The 6,551-nt window shown below is 47.9% G+C and overlaps 1 long non-coding RNA gene across 2 annotated transcripts in view; it reads right to left on the reverse strand.

Moving 5' to 3' along the window:
- Positions 1 to 1,317: 1,317 nt before the first annotated feature.
- LOC132457399 (uncharacterized) overlaps positions 1,318 to 6,551 on the reverse strand; it is a 6,715-nt gene continuing 1,481 nt past the window's right edge. Inside the window, exons 2-5 of one of the 2 annotated variants that reach the window (XR_009525620.1) lie at positions 5,209 to 5,678; positions 4,602 to 4,707; positions 2,276 to 3,280; positions 1,318 to 2,231 (exon numbers count right to left, since the gene is read on the reverse strand). This is a non-coding gene — a long non-coding RNA (uncharacterized LOC132457399). Of the gene's footprint in view, positions 2,232 to 2,275; positions 3,281 to 4,601; positions 4,711 to 5,208; positions 5,679 to 6,551 lie in introns of both variants that reach the window. The other variant, XR_009525616.1, reaches the window with a different exon arrangement.

The following is a 6,551-nucleotide window of genomic DNA, read 5'->3' on the forward strand; positions in this document are numbered from 1 at the left end:
GTCCCCGTTTCCTGTGTCGGGTCTTTTTCTCAGACCCACACTCGCAGAGGAGAGACACACACTCGCAGAGACACAGAAAACCCATGCACACATAGACAGATAAAGGCACCCACAAACACACCCTTAAACACATACACAGACACACACACACAACCACACCCAGTGTTGCAAAATGCAATAATAATTCACACCGTTGACAATGGGGTGTGCGTGTGTGTGTGTGTGTGTGTGTGTGTGTGTGTGTGTGTGTGTGTGTGTGTGTGTGTGTGTGTGTGTGTGTGTGTGTGTGTGTGTGTGTTTGGGTGTGAGTGTATGTGTTTGTGTGTGTGTGTGTGTGTGTGTGTGTGTGTGTGTGTGTCCGTGAGAGTTCCAGTGAATTAGATACACCCAGGAAGTGACCCCCACCGCGTAGCATTGCACAGATTATACCATAGCACCTTCTGTGGCAGTGAGGAGAGGGAAAGCCCCATCCCAACAGAGAGAGAGAGAGAGAGAGAGAGAGAGAGAGAGAGAGAGAGAGAGAGAGAGAGAGAGAGAGAGAGAGAGAGAGAGAGAGAGAGAGAGAGAGAGAGAGAGAGAGAGAGAGAGAGAGAGAGAGGCTACTTTTCATTAACGGCTCACAGCCTCCCCATTTGACCGTCTGAAAAGGCTCCATTGTGTGCTGGCGGGTGTGAGGGGCAGCAGGACGCTGGTGGAGGGGTTCTGTGAGTGGAGGCTGGCCGAGGCCAGGCTGATAGGTGGGTGTAGCTGGGCCTGCTGCCTAAACCACAGGAGAGAGGTTAGCCAGACACTGGGCATCTCTGTGCTGCTCGCAGCCCAAAGCCTTGAGTCGCACCCCTGCTTAACGGCATCTTGTAAAAAAAACAACAACTTCATAACATGAAACATATAAAAAAACAAACACACACCTAGCCGTTGGGAGCGCTTAACGGAATTAACGGTCGCCGGCCGTATGTTTTTCCATATTTGGAGGTGTTTTTGTCTCCGTTTTGGGGGAAGGGTGTTTTTTATATATTTAATGCATTACACAAAATGAGCCAATTGGATTAGGCAACTTCTCGCAGCCCAAGTGTATGCTGGGTAATGCTGTGTTTGTGTTTCTCTAAACAGATTGAAAATATGCATCTCTGCTTTATGGCTAGCTGTGTATGAGACCAATAGACTATTGGACCCGGTTTGCTTGTACAGATGAAACAGATACCCAGATTAAATAACATACAACAAACAACAACAACATAAACATATATATTTTTAATCATTTCAATTGATATGTTCCAGAAAAATATGTTGAATGATAAAAACAGTGAAGATACAAAGTTTAGTATTTGATTTTTTTTTATTGAAACAGTATGAGCAAAAACACTGCAATTAAATAAAAGTATACAAATTAAAGCAAAAAAAAATAGAAGAGCCAGTTGTTACTCTGTGGTAATAGGGTCCAGGGCGGGGTGCACAGGGCTGTGAAGATAGATAACGTTGCAAATGTTTGCGGTGTTTAAAGCCTCGCCATTAAACGTTAGATCACTCGTTCAGTGCACGACAATTAAACGGAGATTGTAAAATGAAGCAGAGCTAAGCAGAGTTAATTTTTTTTTTTTTTACAACCATCATTGAACGTACAAATGCGAGAATAAGAACAAGAAACTAATAAACAAAACAAGCACAAAATACACGACAGGGCGTCGCTGCCTTACACTGAGCACTAAAATCTAAAAAGTAGTTCATCTCTGTCAGCTGGGGTTTTGCTTGTGTTTGTCCATGGCTGTTTTGGTGTACTTGCTAGTTGGGTGGGTGGTGCTGTGCTATAAATACATTCAGTAAGTAAATGTTACACATTGTCTATGAAACACTGAGATGTGTTCATATATTGGAACGGATGGCCATTCGGATGGGAGGAAGCCAAACGTTTTTATTACGGACCAGCTGACGTAAAATAGACTGTACTCGGCCATTCACACTAATGCCGCTTTCAAATCCTCCCAACTAAACTAGGTGGAATACCAGAGAGACAGTGGCACAAACCCTTCTGCTGAATTTCACAGATATGTACTATGTTTTTATAAGTCAGTGTTAAATAGGGCAGAATGTGTCACGTTACCCCTCGCAAATGAAGGTGTCTAGTTTCCTATCAGGCTCTCTACGTTAGCCCTTGTCAGAACAACATCTGCAACTATGTGCTTCATGCGATTGTCTGAGGTTCCGTTTAATGTCAAGTTACTTTGGCAAGGTAACTCAATTGGTTTAAAGTGTTTTAAAAGAAAAAAAAAACAACAACAGTAACTTTGGCTGGTGTTCTGAATACTTTTCTAATTGTTCTTTGGACATAGCAGCAGCAGCAGAGTCTGAATGGCTGCTGTGTGGGCTTCTCTGTGTTAGTAGAAGGCTAAAGGTAAGAGAAACGGTGAAGAGATGGATAGAAATGATCTGTGGACTAAGTCAGCTCCTCACATTTGACTGTATATGTACATCCTTTTGGAATTCGTGGCATCCTTTCGCCGAACTTCCTCACTTGATAAAACTTTTATTTTGTTTGAAGGAAAACTAACATGAGCCATTCGCGGCCTCTTTCTTGTCGCATTAACGGGTCTTGAGATAAACACCGCCCACTTCCAGAGGTTGCACGCCCCCAGCACCATCGGCCAAATAACTTAGTAGCACGTCTCTTTTACAGACGCAAACAAATGGGCCTTGAAGGTCTTCTAGAGAATTCGCCCCACCATGTTGGGTTGTGGGGGCAGGGTGGTAGGGGGGGCAGGTGGGGGGGGGGGGGGGGGGGGGGGGGTGGATGGAGATGAGGGGTGGGGTGGTGGTGGTTGGTGGAGCTGCGGGAGGAGCTGCGGATGATTGGCTTGTCCTTTTTCTTCTCCACCAGCCCACCGACACAAACATATAAACACACACACACACAGACACACAAACACAGACACACAAACACAGACACACAAAGACACAGGCGCACACACAGGCGTACTCACACACACACACACACACGCGCAGGCGCACACACACATACTCTGAATAACACAGAGACGCACACACGCACACTCTCACACTCTCTCACACACACACACCCACACCCACACCCACACACACACACACACACACACACACACACACACACACACACACACACACACACACACACACCACACTAGTGCTTGACTAGTGCTGATAGCATGGTTGTTTAATGACAGGAAATGACATCACATTTCAGTAGTTCACAATTTCCAGAACTCTGGGCGCTCCTGCCTCTTTGTTTTTTCCTTCTTTCCTTCATGGACTGTGGGAAACAGAGAGAAAAGAAGAAGAAGGGGTTACAATACAGCGATGGCTGGGGAAGGACCAAAGGGCTGCAGCAAGCCAATGTGTTCAACCCCTGAACTTCAGATAACATTCCAGAGGAGAAGAATGGCTGGGTCCAGGGGTAGGCTTCTGCTTCAGCGTTGTTTAGGGACGGGTTATTGAAGGCCTCTGTGAGGAGTTCTGCTCATTGATCCATGATCTCCTCCTGAATTAGAGAGCTATTTTGACTTGCCAGTGGTGCAGGCATTCAAAGAGAAGTCTAGGAGGCAGGGCTTGGTTTGGTCTGGTTCAATTTAGAAATTGTGGCTTTAAACATAGCCATTAATTGCCGCAGCAAAATTTGATTGGAAACCGGTTGCAAGCAATGAATATTGCTGCGATCATTGAAGTGAAACCTAACATTGGCCAATCCACCCATATGTTTATGCCGGTAAGACAGATAAAGAAGACTTGATGATTAAAGCTGTGGGAGTGTTTATGATAGATAAAAAAGCCACAAGCTCCTCATAGCTTCCTCTTCTCTCAAATGTTGATTATCTGGACGGAAACTGAAGTAATCTTCAGTATAGCCATAGTGTTTAATACAAGTAGTTATGGTTTAATGACAGACTTTCACACCCCGAAAGGGTTACATTTGTATGAGCCCAACATGAGAAAGGCTAACAGACAAGACATAGAAACACAAGTTAGGACGAGATTGTTGGGTCAGTGGTCAACAAAGCGTGTCAGGGTGTTCTGTTAAGACTAGACTCCACACAGTATTAAGCAGGGGTCTCAAGTCATTTAGCACGAGGTGGGGAAAAAAAAACACGAATATATAATGATGTATATATTACAGAAACCAAGATGCCCGCTTTCTTTTCACGATCTTGGCTTTCTTGGCGGCCCTGCGACACAGAGACACAGCGGCGTTCAGTGACACATGCAGACACATTCAGATCCCGGTGCCACCCTGCTCTCAGATGGGCGTGGTGCGATGGAAAAACAGCTGTTATTTCCAAGACGTGCTCCGCCATGCGCACTCAGCCGAGGATCCCGGCCGGTTGTGGTCTGAATGACAGTGCAGTATTCTGAGACAGGCCCGAGTGTCCGACGTCTCTCGGAAGGGGATTCGCACCGACGCCTATGTCATATAAAAGCTATTGCATCATGGGAATCATGCGTGGTGGCGTAAGTTGCCGGTGATCACGACACAGGCATGTGTGTCTGCCACGAGCGTGCACGCGCACACGTCTGTAATATGCAAAGGCGGGTGAGTATTTGTGTGTTTTGATGACCAAGGGAAGGGAGGTACTTACGAGTATTTGCCCATCCTCCTCACGAGGGCGATGACCACAGCGATGACGATGACGATCGCGATCAAGGCGCCGATGATCACTCCGGCCACCTGGCCCGAACTCATCCCTTCTGCACGACAGAAAAAAAAACATATTTTGACAAGTTCTACTTGCTTCTCTACATCACTGATAATGTTCATTTCAAAGAGATGAACGATATAGAAACAGAGGGTAAAACAAATATAATGGTTTGGATTTGAGTCGATGATCCAAACCAAAGGGTCCATTTTCTAAACCATTTCTACACTAGTGCCACAAACAACAGCCAGTAGTTAGCTTGGTTTGAATGCTAGCCCATTTCGTGAGCTTGGTTTGAATGCTATCCTATATGTGAGCTTGGTTTGAATGCCATCCTAAACGTTAGCTGGATTTGAATGCTATCCTATACGTGAGCTTGGTTTGAATGCTAGCCCCATTTCGTTAGCTTGGTTTGAATGCTATCCTATACGTGAGCTTGGTTTGAATGCTAGCCCATTTCGTTAGCTTGGTTTGAATGCTATCCTATACGTGAGCTTGGTTTGAATGCTAGCCCACATTAGCCCCCACATAGCGCCCACATTGCCCTCACCAGCCTCCATTTCCACCTCGGCCGTTGCGCTAGGGTCCACCAGGGTGTCCGTGGATGCCGCTGTCTTCCCCGCGTCGACCTCTGCCGTAGTCTCAGCCGCCGCTTCCGTCACCTCCGCTGCGAGCCAGTCTCCGCAGCCGTGGACTCCACGAGGGCGGCCTGGGTGGTGAAAGCGTCTTCCGCGGTCGCCTGCGCCGTCGCAGCCTCCGTTTCGGATACGGTGGCCGCCCCGGTGGCGACCTCTAGGGCGGCCTGTGTGTCGGCTTCTACGGTGGCCTCTGTGGGTTTTTCCGGGGTGGCCTCGGCGGCGGTCTCCGTGGCGACCTCTGAGGTGGCTTCTGCGGTGACTTCGGCGGGGAGAGCTGCTGGTGCGGTCGCGGGGGCCCCGGTGAACACACCGTGCACTTCCTCTGGGATTTCAGCCGTTACCTCGGTTACACCCCCCATTTCTGCGGGGAGACCGGTGGGACCTAGGGGGACCAGCAGGAGGAGGAGTTAGGGGATACAGGTGGATGATCGATGGTTGGATGTGGAATGTGGGGATGGACGGAGGGATAGATGGATGGAAGGAGGAAGGATGTGCGGTTGATGGAATATATATGCTATGCTGTAAAGTAGCCCTAAATTAAATCAGTGACACCAAAATCCTGATCCAGTGTGTTTATACAATGCCCCTTCCCTGGCCCCTTTTGGTGAGTCCAGGGTTAAATATTCATACTCCTCTTGGACACATAAAGTTTTTTCACAGTCTCCCACATCCTCTGTCAGGGCGTCATCCCCGTGAGCTCATCCTGTCCGCCTCCCTCCTGCACACCATGTTACCATGACCCCCAAAAAAAAACAACATGGCCACCGCACCCTGTGACTCGAGTAAACGTCTTGAACCGCCGGGCCACACCTGCTGCTCTGCCCTGAACACTGCTGCTTCCTGTCTCATAGGCATTCCACAGGCCCGCCAGATCTCCGCGTAGATCCTTCCAGAGGAAGTCGTACGCTCGGGGGAGAGAGAGCGGGCACAGGATGCCAATGTCAGGGGTAATTTAACCCTCTGTTGTTCTACAATTAGGTTGTTTTAAGGAGGAAAAGGGGCTAAGGGAGTCGGCGCCGTGCCACAACACAACCGGGCCTTTAACAAAGAGTTTCCCTTTAAGTGAGCTGAAGAAGACCTCCTAGATCCTGGTGGGAGGGTTGTTGATACGATCGGGGCAGTGTAAAAATAACACCGCCAAGAATGCTGCCCTGACCTTTTAATAAAACCGTCCTGAATGGTAATTGACAACCGGGGGTCGTGTTTCTTTAGTTGATTGTCGTGTTTTGACCTATTAGTGTACCCATCTCTCTCA

This window comes from Gadus macrocephalus, chromosome 1 (assembly GCF_031168955.1).
Source record: "Gadus macrocephalus chromosome 1, ASM3116895v1".
NCBI lineage: Eukaryota > Metazoa > Chordata > Actinopteri > Gadiformes > Gadidae > Gadus > Gadus macrocephalus.